General features: G+C 45.0%; 13 non-coding genes across 13 annotated transcripts; all 13 read right to left on the minus strand.

The window, feature by feature from the left end:
* Positions 1 to 72: 72 nt before the first annotated feature.
* Positions 73 to 144, minus strand: trnae-cuc (transfer RNA glutamic acid (anticodon CUC)). Its single transcript has one exon. It is a non-coding gene; the product is annotated as a tRNA-Glu (tRNA).
* Positions 145 to 1,060: 916 nt separating this feature from the next.
* On the minus strand, positions 1,061 to 1,133 carry trnaf-gaa (transfer RNA phenylalanine (anticodon GAA)). Its single transcript has one exon. It is a non-coding gene; the product is annotated as a tRNA-Phe (tRNA).
* Positions 1,134 to 2,366: 1,233 nt separating this feature from the next.
* On the minus strand, positions 2,367 to 2,438 carry trnae-cuc (transfer RNA glutamic acid (anticodon CUC)). Its single transcript has one exon. It is a non-coding gene; the product is annotated as a tRNA-Glu (tRNA).
* Positions 2,439 to 3,355: 917 nt separating this feature from the next.
* trnaf-gaa (transfer RNA phenylalanine (anticodon GAA)) lies at positions 3,356 to 3,428 on the minus strand. Its single transcript has one exon. It is a non-coding gene; the product is annotated as a tRNA-Phe (tRNA).
* A 1,233-nt stretch (positions 3,429 to 4,661) lies between these two features.
* On the minus strand, positions 4,662 to 4,733 carry trnae-cuc (transfer RNA glutamic acid (anticodon CUC)). Its single transcript has one exon. It is a non-coding gene; the product is annotated as a tRNA-Glu (tRNA).
* Positions 4,734 to 5,650: 917 nt separating this feature from the next.
* trnaf-gaa (transfer RNA phenylalanine (anticodon GAA)) lies at positions 5,651 to 5,723 on the minus strand. The gene has a single exon. It is a non-coding gene; the product is annotated as a tRNA-Phe (tRNA).
* A 1,233-nt stretch (positions 5,724 to 6,956) lies between these two features.
* On the minus strand, positions 6,957 to 7,028 carry trnae-cuc (transfer RNA glutamic acid (anticodon CUC)). The gene has a single exon. It is a non-coding gene; the product is annotated as a tRNA-Glu (tRNA).
* Positions 7,029 to 7,944: 916 nt separating this feature from the next.
* Positions 7,945 to 8,017, minus strand: trnaf-gaa (transfer RNA phenylalanine (anticodon GAA)). The gene has a single exon. It is a non-coding gene; the product is annotated as a tRNA-Phe (tRNA).
* A 1,233-nt stretch (positions 8,018 to 9,250) lies between these two features.
* Positions 9,251 to 9,322, minus strand: trnae-cuc (transfer RNA glutamic acid (anticodon CUC)). The gene has a single exon. It is a non-coding gene; the product is annotated as a tRNA-Glu (tRNA).
* A 916-nt stretch (positions 9,323 to 10,238) lies between these two features.
* trnaf-gaa (transfer RNA phenylalanine (anticodon GAA)) lies at positions 10,239 to 10,311 on the minus strand. The gene has a single exon. It is a non-coding gene; the product is annotated as a tRNA-Phe (tRNA).
* Positions 10,312 to 11,544: 1,233 nt separating this feature from the next.
* Positions 11,545 to 11,616, minus strand: trnae-cuc (transfer RNA glutamic acid (anticodon CUC)). Its single transcript has one exon. It is a non-coding gene; the product is annotated as a tRNA-Glu (tRNA).
* Positions 11,617 to 12,532: 916 nt separating this feature from the next.
* On the minus strand, positions 12,533 to 12,605 carry trnaf-gaa (transfer RNA phenylalanine (anticodon GAA)). Its single transcript has one exon. It is a non-coding gene; the product is annotated as a tRNA-Phe (tRNA).
* A 1,233-nt stretch (positions 12,606 to 13,838) lies between these two features.
* trnae-cuc (transfer RNA glutamic acid (anticodon CUC)) lies at positions 13,839 to 13,910 on the minus strand. The gene has a single exon. It is a non-coding gene; the product is annotated as a tRNA-Glu (tRNA).
* Between the last annotated feature and the right edge of the window lie 641 nt (positions 13,911 to 14,551).

Consider the following 14,551-nt stretch of genomic DNA (forward strand, 5'->3'; position numbering starts at 1 on the left):
GCAACAACAGCAAGGTGAGCTGCAAGCTTGTTCAGGAGCACCATTGCATTTCGAAGCAACGCAAATACAATGTTCCCTGACCGGGAATCGAACCCGGGCCGCGGCGGTGAGAGCGCCGAATCCTAACCACTAGACCACCAGGGAAGCTGCGGCAAACGTCTGTGCCAGCAAACAGACCAACCCAGTCTTTCCTCCTTGCTTTTTCGAAATTTTCATCACATTCGCGCCAGGGAAAACTGTTCGCAGCAAAAAGCAGTTTTTGTGGAAAACACCAAAGACATGTCCGCGCAATCACAGCGTTAAGTGCGGCTAGGCATCCACTGAAATCCATTTCATTCTCTCCTTTTTCCGGGAATTTTCACTCTCGGTACCGTGTGAACATTTCATTTGGTGTTTTTGTCCTGAAATGAAGCCTTTTGCCCATCAAGGGCGACAGAACCGTTCTGTCTGTCTGTTCTGCTTTTAACCATTGCCGGGAACTGGTCTCCAGTTCATCGGTTATCAGCAAAGCAAGAAACACGTTATGAACAGAAAGTTGTGCTCTGCACACCGTCGGCAAAGAAGCAATGGCTGTTATTCCAAATAATTTCCATCCCTTGGGATTGCGTGTGGATTTGTTTCGTTATGAAGATTTGATTGTAAATGTTACTAAAAACCGATTAAAAATTATGAACAATTGCGATGGCCCATACGGGGATCGGCCCCGCGCTCTTGGCTTTATTAATACCACGCCCTAAACGACCGATTTAAACGGCAACAAAATGCCTTGGGCTGCGTGAAAGCCCAGCCTGAGATGATTTTGCATCCGGCACACACTGGGTGATAGAGTTACTTCATAAGAATTGAACACATCGCATCGCTTAAACATTGTTCACTCTTCATATACAAAACTGGGCAGAGTATAAATAGAATGTAACAGAAAAAGAGCGCTGAATCTAAAAAAATGTCATGTCCAAAATTAGTATCACGCCACCGCTGAAGAGCCCATCCCTCAAGCACTGTCTCGATATCAAACCAGATTCTCCCCTGAAAATGAAGGAAACGCAAAATCACCAGATATTGCCGAAACCCGGGATTGAACCAGGGACCTTTAGATCTTCAGTCTAACGCTCTCCCAACTGAGCTATTTCGGCCCGACAGAAAACGAAGCAAAACTTTCTCGCACCTTTTTGAAAGAAAACTTAAACCCCGGTAGGAATAGTCCCGCACACTCAGTCCTCATTTCGGGGCAATGGCTCGCAAACACATCTCGGAGCTCGGGATGTGTTCATGTAATGTATAATGATATTGAAAATCTTTATGCTCATGTTAATTTATCACTGCCCACGATCCAGGCACTCTCTGATTCCGGGATTGTGCACGTTGCTAACTTGAAAATGTGCATTTTTCCGCTCTGGCAATGAATTGACTGATAGCCGGGCTGTGATCTGCTCGGTTTGTTCGGGTGATGCCGCGCAAGAACGTACATGGAAGAATAATGATCATTGTGATTGTTCTCACACTGCACTTAAATGTTGGCAAACCGTACAGTCTCAATCAGCGATTGTAGTTCCATATGTTCATTTAATGTTCTGCTGAAGTTTTCATAAAGACACAAAGATTGCATACCAGGCCAGATCTCACAGTGTTGAAGACACAGTGAAATATACTGGAGAGTTTATAACTGATTCAGAACATAACAAGTCAGTAAAATTCCCCGTTCTGTTATCGGCACTGATGGGTTGTCAAAAGGAGACGGGCCGATGTCCTATTGAGCCGCACTGACCTCGAGCCAAGGTGAAATTAAAGCAGGTTCAGTCCTTAGCAGTGATATGATGAAGAGAGCTAAGAGTCGCGAATCAAGGAGAGATTTAACGTTAGTGATGGTGAATCTCGGTTTGATGAAAAACTCCATGAATTCTCTGCCGGGAAATTCAGATCTTGCAAATCGCCTGTGAACGCTAAACATTGACACGCAGTGAGCCAATGTGCAATATAGAAGGGGCCCAGGCCAAATGAATGCTCAAGGATAAGTTATCGGTCCTCATGGTCCAGGCATTCCATGATTCCAGCCTTGCACACTTTGCGAAGTTTAAAATGCTGAATATTTCCACAGTGGCAATGCTTTGATTGATGATAAGCTCGAGTGATGTGGCGCAAATAGGTACCTGGAAGACTAAAGAAAGCCATGATTGGCAAAATTTACGTTGTCTTTCAGCAATTGTAGTTCCACTTGTTGAGCGAGATCTTGTCATTTAGTGCAGACTTTAAAACAGAAGTGTCTGTTGTATCACGACGCGCTGCTGATGATTGGGGCAACAACAGCAAGGTGAGCTGCAAGCTTGTTCAGGAGCAGCATTGCATTTCGAAGCAACGCAAATACAATGTTCCCTGACCGGGAATCGAACCCGGGCCGCGGCGGTGAGAGCGCCGAATCCTAACCACTAGACCACCAGGGAAGCTGCTGCAAACGTCTGTGCCAGCAAACAGACCAACCCAGTCTTTCCTCCTTGCTTTTTCGAAATTTTCATCACATTCGCGCCAGGGAAAACTGTTCGCAGCAAAAAGCAGTTTTTGTGGAGAACACCAAAGACATGTCCGCGCAATCACAGCGTTAAGTGCGGCTAGGCATCCACTGAAATCCATTTCATTCTCTCCTTTTTCCGGGAATTTTCACTCTCGGTACGGTGTGAACATTTCATTTGGTGTTTTTGTCCTGAACTGAAGCCTTTTGCCCATCAAGGGCGACAGAACCGTTCTGTCTGTCTGTTCTGCTTTTAACCTTTGCCGGGAACTGGTCTCCAGTTCATCGGTTATCAGCAAAGCAAGAAACACGTTATGAACAGAAAGTTGTGCTCTGCACACCGTCGGCAAAGAAGCAATGGCTGTTATTCCAAATAATTTCCATCCCTTGGGATTGCGTGTGGATTTGTTTCGTTATGAAGATTTGATTGTAAATGTTACTAAAAACCGAATAAAAATTATGAACAATTGCGATGGCCCATAGGGGGATCGGCCCCGCGCTCTTGGCTTTATTAATACCACGCCCTAAACGACCGAATTAAACGGCAACAAAATGCCCCAGGGCTGCGTGAAAGCCCAGCCTGAGATGATTTTGTATCCGGCACACACTGGGTGATAGAGTTACTTCATAAGAATTGAACACATCGCATCGCTTAAACATTGTTCACTCTTCATATACAAAACTGGGCAGAGTATGAATAGAAAGTAACAGAAAAAGAGAGCTGAATCTAAAAAAATGTCATGTCCAAAATTAGTATCCCGCCACCGCTGAACAGCCCATCCCTCAAGCACTGTCTCGATATCAAACCAGCTTCTCCCCTGAAAATGAAGGAAACGCAAAATCACCAGATATTGCCGAAACCCGGGATTGAACCAGGGACCTTTAGATCTTCAGTCTAACGCTCTCCCAACTGAGCTATTTCGGCCCGACAGAAAACGAAGCAAAACTTTCTCGCACCTTTTTGAAAGAAAACTTAAACCCCGGTAGGAACAGCCCCGCACACTCAGTCCTCATTTCGGGGCAATGGCTCGCAAACACATCTCGGAGCTCGGGATGTGTTCATGTAATGTATAATGATATTGAAAATCTTAATGCTCATGTTAATTTATCACTGGCCACGATCCAGGCACTCTCTGATTCCGGGATTGTGCACGTTGCTAACTTGAAAATGTGCATTTTTTCGCACTGGCAATGAATTGACTGATAGCCGGGCTGTGATCTGCTCGGTTTGTTAGGGTGATGCCGCGCAAGAACGTACATGGAAGAATAATGATCATTGTGATTGTTCTCACGCTGCACTTAAATGTTGGCAAACCGTACAGTGTCAATCAGCAATTGTAGTTCCATATGTACATTTAATGTTCTGCTGAAGTGTTCATAAAGACACAAAGATTGCACACCAGGCTAGATCTCACAGTGTTGAAGACACAGTGAAATATACTGGAGAGTTTATAACTGATTCAGAACATAACATGTCAGTAAAATTCCCCGTTCTGTTCTCGGCACTGATGGGTTGTGAAAAGGAGACGGGCCGAAGTCCTATTGAGCCGCACTGACCCCGAGCCAAGGTGAAATTAACGCACGTTCAGTCCTTAGCAGTGAAATGATGAAGAGAGATAAGAGTCGCGAATCAAGGAGAGATTTAACGTTAGTGATGGTGAATCTCGGTTTGATGAAAAACTCCATGAATTCTCTGCCGGGAAATTCAGATCTTGCAAATCGCCTGTGAACGCTAAACATTGACACGCAGTGAGCCAATGTGCAATATAGAAGGGGCCCAGGCGAAATGAATGCTCAAGGATAATTTATCGGTCCCCATGGTCCAGGCATTCCCTGATTCCAGTCTTGCACACTTTGCGAAGTTTAAAATGCTGAATATTTCCACAGTGGCAATGCTTTGATTGATGATAAGCTCGAGTGATGTGGCGCAAATAGGTACCTGGAAGACGAAAGAAAGCCATGATTGGCAAAATTTACGTTGTCTTTCAGCAATTGTAGTTCCACTTGTTGAGCGAGATCTTGTCATTTAGTGCAGACTTTAAAACAGAAGTGTCTGTTGTATCACGACGCGCTGCCGATATTTGGGGCAACAACAGCAAGGTGAGCTGCAAGCTTGTTCAGGAGCAGCATTGCATTTCGAAGCAACGCAAATACAATGTTCCCTGACCGGGAATCGAACCCGGGCCGCGGCGGTGAGAGCGCCGAATCCTAACCAATAGACCACCAGGGAAGCTGCTGCAAACGTCTGTGCCAGCAAACAGACCAACCCAGTCTTTCCTCCTTGCTTTTTCGAAATTTTCATCACATTCGCGCCAGGGAAAACTGTTCGCAGCAAAAAGCAGTTTTTGTGGAGAACACCAAAGACATGTCCGCGCAATCACAGCGTTAAGTGCGGCTAGGCATCCACTGAAATCCATTTCATTCTCTCCTTTTTCCGGGAATTTTCACTCTCGGTACCGTGTGAACATTTCATTTGGTATTTTTGTCCTGAACTGAAGCCTTTTGCCCATCAAGGGCGACAGAACCGTTCTGTCTGTCTGTTCTGCTTTTAACCATTGCCGGGAACTGGTCTCCAGTTCATCGGTTATCAGCAAAGCAAGAAACACGTTATGAACAGAAAGTTGTGCTCTGCACACCGTCGGCAAGGAAGCAATGGCTGTTATTCCAAATAATTCCCATCCTTTGGGATTGCGTGTGGATTTGTTTCGTTATGAAGATTTGATTGTAAATGTTACTAAAAACCGAATAAAAATTATGAAAAATTGCGATGGCCCATACGGGGATCGGCCCCGCGCTCTTGGCTTTATTAATACCACGCCCTAAACGACCGATTTAAACGGCAACAAAATGCCCTAGGGCTGCGTGAAAGCCCAGCCTGAGATGATTTTGTATCCGGCACACACTGGGTGATAGAGTTACTTCATAAGAATTGAACACATCGCATCGCTTAAACATTGTTCACTCTTCATATACAAAACTGGGCAGAGTATAAATAGAAATTAACAGAAAAAGAGCGCTGAATCTAAAAAAATGTCATGTCCAAAATTAGTATCACGCCACCGCTGACCAGCCCATCCCTCAAGCACTGTCTCGATATCAAACCAGATTCTCCCCTGAAAATGAAGCAAACGCAAAATCACCAGATATTGCCGAAACCCGGGATTGAACCAGGGACCTTTAGATCTTCAGTCCAACGCTCTCCCAACTGAGCTATTTCGTCCCGAACGAAAACGAAGCAAAACTTTCTCGCACCTTTTTGAAAGAAAACTTAAACCCCGGTAGGAATAGTACCGCACACTCAGTCCTCATTTCGGGGCAATGGCTCGCAAACACATCTCGGAGCTCGGGATGTGTTCATGTAATGTATAATGATATTGAAAATCTTTATGCTCATGTTAATTTATCACTGCCCACGATCCAGGCACTCTCTGATTCCGGGATTGTGCACGTCGCTAACTTGAAAATGTGCATTTTTCCGCTCTGGCAATGAATTGACTGATAGCCGGGCTGTGATCTGCTCGGTTTGTTCGGGTGATGCCGCGCAAGAACGTACATGGAAGAATAATGATCATTGTGATTGTTCTCACACTGCACTTAAATGTTGGCAAACCGTACAGTCTCAATCAGCAATTGTAGTTGCATATGTTCATTTAATGTTCTGCTGAAGTGTTCATAAAGACACAAAGATTGCATACCAGGCCAGATCTCACAGTGTTGAAGACACAGTGAAATATACTGGAGAGTTTATAACTGATTCAGAACATAACAAGTCAGTAAAATTCCCCGTTCTGTTATCGGCACTGATGGGTTGTCAAAAGGAGACGGGCCGATGTCCTATTGAGCCGCACTGACCTCGAGCCAAGGTGAAATTAAAGCAGGTCCAGTCCTTTGCAGTGATATGATGAAGAGAGCTAAGAGTCGCGAATCAAGGAGAGATTTAACGTTAGTGATGGTGAATCTCGGTTTGATGAAAAACTCCATGAATTCTCTGCCGGGAAATTCAGATGTTGCAAATCGCCTGTGAACGCTAAACAATGACACGCAGTGAGCCAATGTGCAATATAGAAGGTGCCCAGGCCAAATGAATGCTCAAGGATAAGTTATCGGTCCCCATGGTCCAGGCATTCCCTGATTCCAGTCTTGCACACTTTGCGAAGTTTAAAATGCTGAATATTTCCACAGTGGCTATGTTTTGATTGATGATAAGCTCGAGTGATGTGGCGCAAATAGGTACCTGGAAGACTAAAGAAAGCCTTGATTGGCAAAATTTACGTTGTCTTTCAGCAATTGTAGTTCCACTTGTTGAGCGAGATCTTGTCATTTAGTGCAGACTTTAAAACAGAAGTGTCTGTTGTATCACGACGCGCTGCTGATGATTGGGGCAACAACAGCAAGGTGAGCTGCAAGCTTGTTCAGGAGCAGCATTGCATTTCGAAGCAACGCAAATACAATGTTCGCTGACCGGGAATCGAACCCGGGCCGCGGCGGTGAGAGCGCCGAATCCTAACCACTAGACCACCAGGGAAGCTGCAGCAAACGTCTGTGCCAGCAAACAGACCAACCCAGTCTTTCCTCCTTGCTTTTTCGAAATTTTCATCACATTCGCGCAAAGGAAAACTGTTCGCAGCAAAAAGCAGTTTTTGTGGAGAGCACCAAAGACATGTCCGCGCAATCACAGCGTTAAGTGCGGCTAGGCATCCACTGAAATCCATTTCATTCTCTCCTTTTTCCGGGAATTTTCACTCTCGGTCCCGTGTGAACATTTCATTTGGTGTTTTTGTCCTGAACTGAAGCCTTTTGCCCATCAAGGGCGACAGAACCGTTCTGTCTGTCTGTTCTGCTTTTAACCATTGCCGGGAACTGGTCTCCAGTTCATCGGTTATCAGCAAAGCAAGAAACACATTATGAACAGAAAGTTGTGCTCTGCACACCGTCGGCAAAGAAGCAATGGTTGTTATTCCAAATAATTCCCATCCCTTGGGATTGCGTGTGGATTTGTTTCGTTATGAAGATTTGATTGTAAATGTTACTAAAAACCGAATAAAAATTATGAAAAATTGCGATGGCCCATACGGGGATCGGGCCCGCGCTCTTGGCTTTATTAATACCACGCCCTAAACGACCGATTTAAACGGCAACAAAATGCCCTGGGGCTCCGTGAAAGCCCAGCCTGAGATGATTTTGTATCCGGCACACACTGGGTGATAGAGTTACTGCATAAGAATTGAACACATCGCATCGCTTAAACATTGTTCACTCTTCATATACAAAACTGGGCAGAGTATAACTAGAAAGTAACAGAAAAAGAGCGCTGAATCTAAAAAAAGTCATGTCGAAAATTAGTATCACGCAACCGCTGAACAGCCCATCCCTCAAGCACTGTCTCGATATCAAACCAGCTTCTCCCCTGAAAATGAAGGAAACGCAAAATCACCAGATATTGCCGAAACCCGGGATTAAACCACGGAACTTTAGATCTTCAGTCTAACGCTCTCCCAACTGAGCTATTTCGGCCCGACAGAAAACGAAGCAAAACTTTCTCGCACCTTTTTGAAAGAAAACTTAAACCCCGGTAGGAATAGCCCCGCACACTCAGTCCTCATTTCGGGGCAATGGCTCGCAAACACATCTCGGAGCTCGGGATGTGTTCATGTAATGTATAATGATATTGAAAATCTTTATGCTCATGTTAATTTATCACTGCCCACGATCCAGGCACTCTCTGATTCCGGGATTGTGCACGTTGCTAACTTGAAAATGTGCATTTTTCCGCACTGGCAATGAATTGACTGATAGCCGGGCTGTGATCAGCTCGGTTTGTTAGGGTGATGCCGCGCAAGAACGTACATGGAAGAATAATGATCATTGTGATTGTTCTCACACTGCACTTAAATGTTGGCAAACCGTACAGTGTCAATCAGCAATTGTAGTTCCATATGTACATTTAATGTTCTGCTGAAGTGTTCATAAAGACACAAAGATTGCACACCAGGCTAGATCTCACAGTGTTGAAGACACAGTGAAATATACTGGAGAGTTTAGAACTGATTCAGAACATAACATGTCAGTAAAATTCCCCGTTCTGTTCTCGGCACTGATGGGTTGTCAAAAGGAGACGGGCCGAAGTCCTATTGAGCCGCACTGACCCCGAGCCAAGGTGAAATTAAAGCAGGTTCAGTCCTTAGCAGTGATATGATGAAGAGAGATAAGAGTCGCGAATCAAGGAGAGATTTAACGTTAGTGATGGTGAATCTCGGTTTGAAGAAAAACTCCATGAATTCTCTGCCGGGAAATCCAGATCTTGCAAATCGCCTGTGAACGCGAAACATTGACACGCAGTGAGCCAATGTGCAATATAGAAGGGGCCCAGGCCAAAGGAATGCTCAAGGATACGTTATCGGTCCCCATGGTCCAGGCATTCCCTGATTCCAGTCTTGCACACTTTGCGAATTTTAAAATGCTGAATATTTCCACAGTGGCAATGCTTTGATTGATGATAAGCTCGAGTGATGTGGCGCAAATAGGTACCTGGAAGACTAAAGAAAGCCTTGATTGGCAAAATTTAAGTTGTTTTTCAGCAATTGCAGTTCCAATTGTTGACCGAGATCTTGTCATTTAGTGCAGACTTTAAAACAGAAGTGTCTGTTGTATCACGACGCGCTGCTGATGATTGGGGCAACAACAGCAAGGTGAGCTGCAAGCTTGTTCAGGAGCAGCATTGCATTTCGAAGCAACGCAAATACAATGTTCCCTGACCGGGAATCGAACCCAGGTCGCGGCGGTGAGAGCGCCGAATCCTAACCACTAGACCACCAGGGAAGCTGCAGCAAACGTCTGTGCCAGCAAACAGACCAACCCAGTCTTTCCTCCTTGCTTTTTCGAAATTTTCATCACATTCGCGCCAGGGAAAACTGTTCGCAGCAAAAAGCAGTTTTTGTGGAGAACACCAAAGACATGTCCGCGCAATCACAGCGTTAAGTGCGGCTAGGCATCCACTGAAATCCATTTCATTCTCTCCTTTTTCCGGGAATTTTCACTCTCGGTCCCGTGTGAACATTTCATTTGGTGTTTTTGTCCTGAACTGAAGCCTTTTGCCCATCAAGGGCGACAGAACCGTTCTGTCTGTCTGTTCTGCTTTTAACCATTGCCGGGAACTGGTCTCCAGTTCATCGGTTATCAGCAAAGCAAGAAACACATTATGAACAGAAAGTTGTGCTCTGCACACCGTCGGCAAAGAAGCAATGGTTGTTATTCCAAATAATTCCCATCCCTTGGGATTGCGTGTGGATTTGTTTCGTTATGAAGATTTGATTGTAAATGTTACTAAAAACCGAATAAAAATTATGAAAAATTGCGATGGCCCATACGGGGATCGGGCCCGCGCTCTTGGCTTTATTAATACCACGCCCTAAACGACCGATTTAAACGGCAACAAAATGCCCTGGGGCTCCGTGAAAGCCCAGCCTGAGATGATTTTGTATCCGGCACACACTGGGTGATAGAGTTACTGCATAAGAATTGAACACATCGCATCGCTTAAACATTGTTCACTCTTCATATACAAAACTGGGCAGAGTATAACTAGAAAGTAACAGAAAAAGAGCGCTGAATCTAAAAAAAGTCATGTCGAAAATTAGTATCACGCAACCGCTGAACAGCCCATCCCTCAAGCACTGTCTCGATATCAAACCAGCTTCTCCCCTGAAAATGAAGGAAACGCAAAATCACCAGATATTGCCGAAACCCGGGATTAAACCACGGAACTTTAGATCTTCAGTCTAACGCTCTCCCAACTGAGCTATTTCGGCCCGACAGAAAACGAAGCAAAACTTTCTCGCACCTTTTTGAAAGAAAACTTAAACCCCGGTAGGAATAGCCCCGCACACTCAGTCCTCATTTCGGGGCAATGGCTCGCAAACACATCTCGGAGCTCGGGATGTGTTCATGTAATGTATAATGATATTGAAAATCTTTATGCTCATGTTAATTTATCACTGCCCACGATCCAGGCACTCTCTGATTCCGGGATTGTGCACGTTGCTAACTTGAAAATGTGCATTTTTCCGCACTGGCAATGAATTGACTGATAGCCGGGCTGTGATCAGCTCGGTTTGTTAGGGTGATGCCGCGCAAGAACGTACATGGAAGAATAATGATCATTGTGATTGTTCTCACACTGCACTTAAATGTTGGCAAACCGTACAGTGTCAATCAGCAATTGTAGTTCCATATGTACATTTAATGTTCTGCTGAAGTGTTCATAAAGACACAAAGATTGCACACCAGGCTAGATCTCACAGTGTTGAAGACACAGTGAAATATACTGGAGAGTTTAGAACTGATTCAGAACATAACATGTCAGTAAAATTCCCCGTTCTGTTCTCGGCACTGATGGGTTGTCAAAAGGAGACGGGCCGAAGTCCTATTGAGCCGCACTGACCCCGAGCCAAGGTGAAATTAAAGCAGGTTCAGTCCTTAGCAGTGATATGATGAAGAGAGATAAGAGTCGCGAATCAAGGAGAGATTTAACGTTAGTGATGGTGAATCTCGGTTTGAAGAAAAACTCCATGAATTCTCTGCCGGGAAATCCAGATCTTGCAAATCGCCTGTGAACGCGAAACATTGACACGCAGTGAGCCAATGTGCAATATAGAAGGGGCCCAGGCCAAAGGAATGCTCAAGGATACGTTATCGGTCCCCATGGTCCAGGCATTCCCTGATTCCAGTCTTGCACACTTTGCGAATTTTAAAATGCTGAATATTTCCACAGTGGCAATGCTTTGATTGATGATAAGCTCGAGTGATGTGGCGCAAATAGGTACCTGGAAGACTAAAGAAAGCCTTGATTGGCAAAATTTAAGTTGTTTTTCAGCAATTGCAGTTCCAATTGTTGACCGAGATCTTGTCATTTAGTGCAGACTTTAAAACAGAAGTGTCTGTTGTATCACGACGCGCTGCTGATGATTGGGGCAACAACAGCAAGGTGAGCTGCAAGCTTGTTCAGGAGCAGCATTGCATTTCGAAGCAACGCAAATACAATGTTCCCTGACCGGGAATCGAACCCGGGTCGCGGCGGTGAGAGCGCCGAATCCTAACCACTAGACCACCAGGGAAGCTGCAGCAAACGTCTGTGCCAGCAAACAGACCAACCCAGTCTTTCCTCCTTGCTTTTTCGAAATTTTCATCACATTCGCGCCAGGGAAAACTGTTCGCAGCAAAAAGCAGTTTTTGTGGAGAACACCAAAGACATGTCCGCGCAATCACAGCGTTAAGTGCGGCTAGGCATCCACTGAAATCCATTTCATTCTCTCCTTTTTCCGGGAATTTTCACTCTCGGTCCCGTGTGAACATTTCATTTGGTGTTTTTGTCCTGAACTGAAGCCTTTTGCCCATCAAGGGCGACAGAACCGTTCTGTCTGTCTGTTCTGCTTTTAACCATTGCCGGGAACTGGTCTCCAGTTCATCGGTTATCAGCAAAGCAAGAAACACATTATGAACAGAAAGTTGTGCTCTGCACACCGTCGGCAAAGAAGCAATGGTTGTTATTCCAAATAATTCCCATCCCTTGGGATTGCGTGTGGATTTGTTTCGTTATGAAGATTTGATTGTAAATGTTACTAAAAACCGAATAAAAATTATGAAAAATTGCGATGGCCCATACGGGGATCGGGCCCGCGCTCTTGGCTTTATTAATACCACGCCCTAAACGACCGATTTAAACGGCAACAAAATGCCCTGGGGCTCCGTGAAAGCCCAGCCTGAGATGATTTTGTATCCGGCACACACTGGGTGATAGAGTTACTGCATAAGAATTGAACACATCGCATCGCTTAAACATTGTTCACTCTTCATATACAAAACTGGGCAGAGTATAACTAGAAAGTAACAGAAAAAGAGCGCTGAATCTAAAAAAAGTCATGTCGAAAATTAGTATCACGCAACCGCTGAACAGCCCATCCCTCAAGCACTGTCTCGATATCAAACCAGCTTCTCCCCTGAAAATGAAGGAAACGCAAAATCACCAGATATTGCCGAAACCCGGGATTAAACCACGGAACTTTAGATCTTCAGTCTAACGCTCTCCCAACTGAGCTATTTCGGCCCGACAGAAAACGAAGCAAAACTTTCTCGCACCTTTTTGAAAGAAAACTTAAACCCCGGTAGGAATAGCCCCGCACACTCAGTCCTCATTTCGGGGCAATGGCTCGCAAACACATCTCGGAGCTCGGGATGTGTTCATGTAATGTATAATGATATTGAAAATCTTTATGCTCATGTTAATTTATCACTGCCCACGATCCAGGCACTCTCTGATTCCGGGATTGTGCACGTTGCTAACTTGAAAATGTGCATTTTTCCGCACTGGCAATGAATTGACTGATAGCCGGGCTGTGATCAGCTCGGTTTGTTAGGGTGATGCCGCGCAAGAACGTACATGGAAGAATAATGATCATTGTGATTGTTCTCACACTGCACTTAAATGTTGGCAAACCGTACAGTGTCAATCAGCAATTGTAGTTCCATATGTACATTTAATGTTCTGCTGAAGTGTTCATAAAGACACAAAGATTGCACACCAGGCTAGATCTCACAGTGTTGAAGACACAGTGAAATATACTGGAGAGTTTAGAACTGATTCAGAACATAACATGTCAGTAAAATTCCCCGTTCTGTTCTCGGCACTGATGGGTTGTCAAAAGGAGACGGGCCGAAGTCCTATTGAGCCGCACTGACCCCGAGCCAAGGTGAAATTAAAGCAGGTTCAGTCCTTAGCAGTGATATGATGAAGAGAGATAAGAGTCGCGAATCAAGGAGAGATTTAACGTTAGTGATGGTGAATCTCGGTTTGAAGAAAAACTCCATGAATTCTCTGCCGGGAAATCCAGATCTTGCAAATCGCCTGTGAACGCGAAACATTGACACGCAGTGAGCCAATGTGCAATATAGAAGGGGCCCAGGCCAAAGGAATGCTCAAGGATACGTTATCGGTCCCCATGGTCCAGGCATTCCCTGATTCCAGTCTTGCACACTTTGCGAATTTTAAAATGCTGAATATTTCCACAGTGGCAATGCTTTGATTGATGATAAGCTCGAGTGATGTGGCGCAAATAGGTACCTGGAAGACTAAAGAAAGCCTTGATTGGCAAAATTTAAGTTGTTTTTCAGCAATTGCAGTTCCAATTGTTGACCGAGATCTTGTCATTTAGTGCAGACTTTAAAACAGAAGTGTCTGTTGTATCACGACGCGCTGCTGATGATTGGGGCAACAACAGCAAGGTGAGCTGCAAGCTTGTTCAGGAGCAGCATTGCATTTCGAAGCAACGCAAATACAATGTTCCCTGACCGGGAATCGAACCCGGGTCGCGGCGGTGAGAGCGCCGAATCCTAACCACTAGACCACCAGGGAAGCTGCAGCAAACGTCTGTGCCAGCAAACAGACCAACCCAGTCTTTCCTCCTTGCTTTTTCGAAATTTTCATCACATTCGCGCCAGGGAAAACTGTTCGCAGCAAAAAGCAGTTTTTGTGGAGAACACCAAAGACATTTCCGCGCAATCACAGCGTTAAGTGCGGCTAGGCATCCACTGAAATCCATTTCATTCTCTCCTTTTTCCGGGAATTTTCACTCTCGGTACCGTGTGAACATTTCATTTGGTGTTTTTGTCCTGAACTGAAGCCTTTTGCCCATCAAGGGCGACAGAACCGTTCTGTCTGTCTGTTCTGCTTTTTACCATTGCCGGGAACTGGTCTCCAGTTCATCGGTTATCAGCAAAGCAAGAAACACGTTATGAACAAAAAGTTGTGCTCTGCACACCGTCGGCAAAGAAGCAATGGCTGTTATTCCAAATAAGTCCCATCCCTTGGGATTGCGTGTGGATTTGTTTCGTTATGAAGATTTGATTGTAAATGTTACTAAAAACCGAATAAAAATTATGAAAAATTGCGATGGCCCATACGGGGATCGGGCCCGCGCTCTTGGCTTTATTAATACCACGCCCTAAACGACCGATTTAAACGGCAACAAAATGCCCTAGGACTCCGTGAAAGCC

This window comes from Pristiophorus japonicus, chromosome 28 (genome assembly GCF_044704955.1).
Source record: "Pristiophorus japonicus isolate sPriJap1 chromosome 28, sPriJap1.hap1, whole genome shotgun sequence".
Classification (NCBI taxonomy): Eukaryota; Metazoa; Chordata; class Chondrichthyes; family Pristiophoridae; genus Pristiophorus; species Pristiophorus japonicus.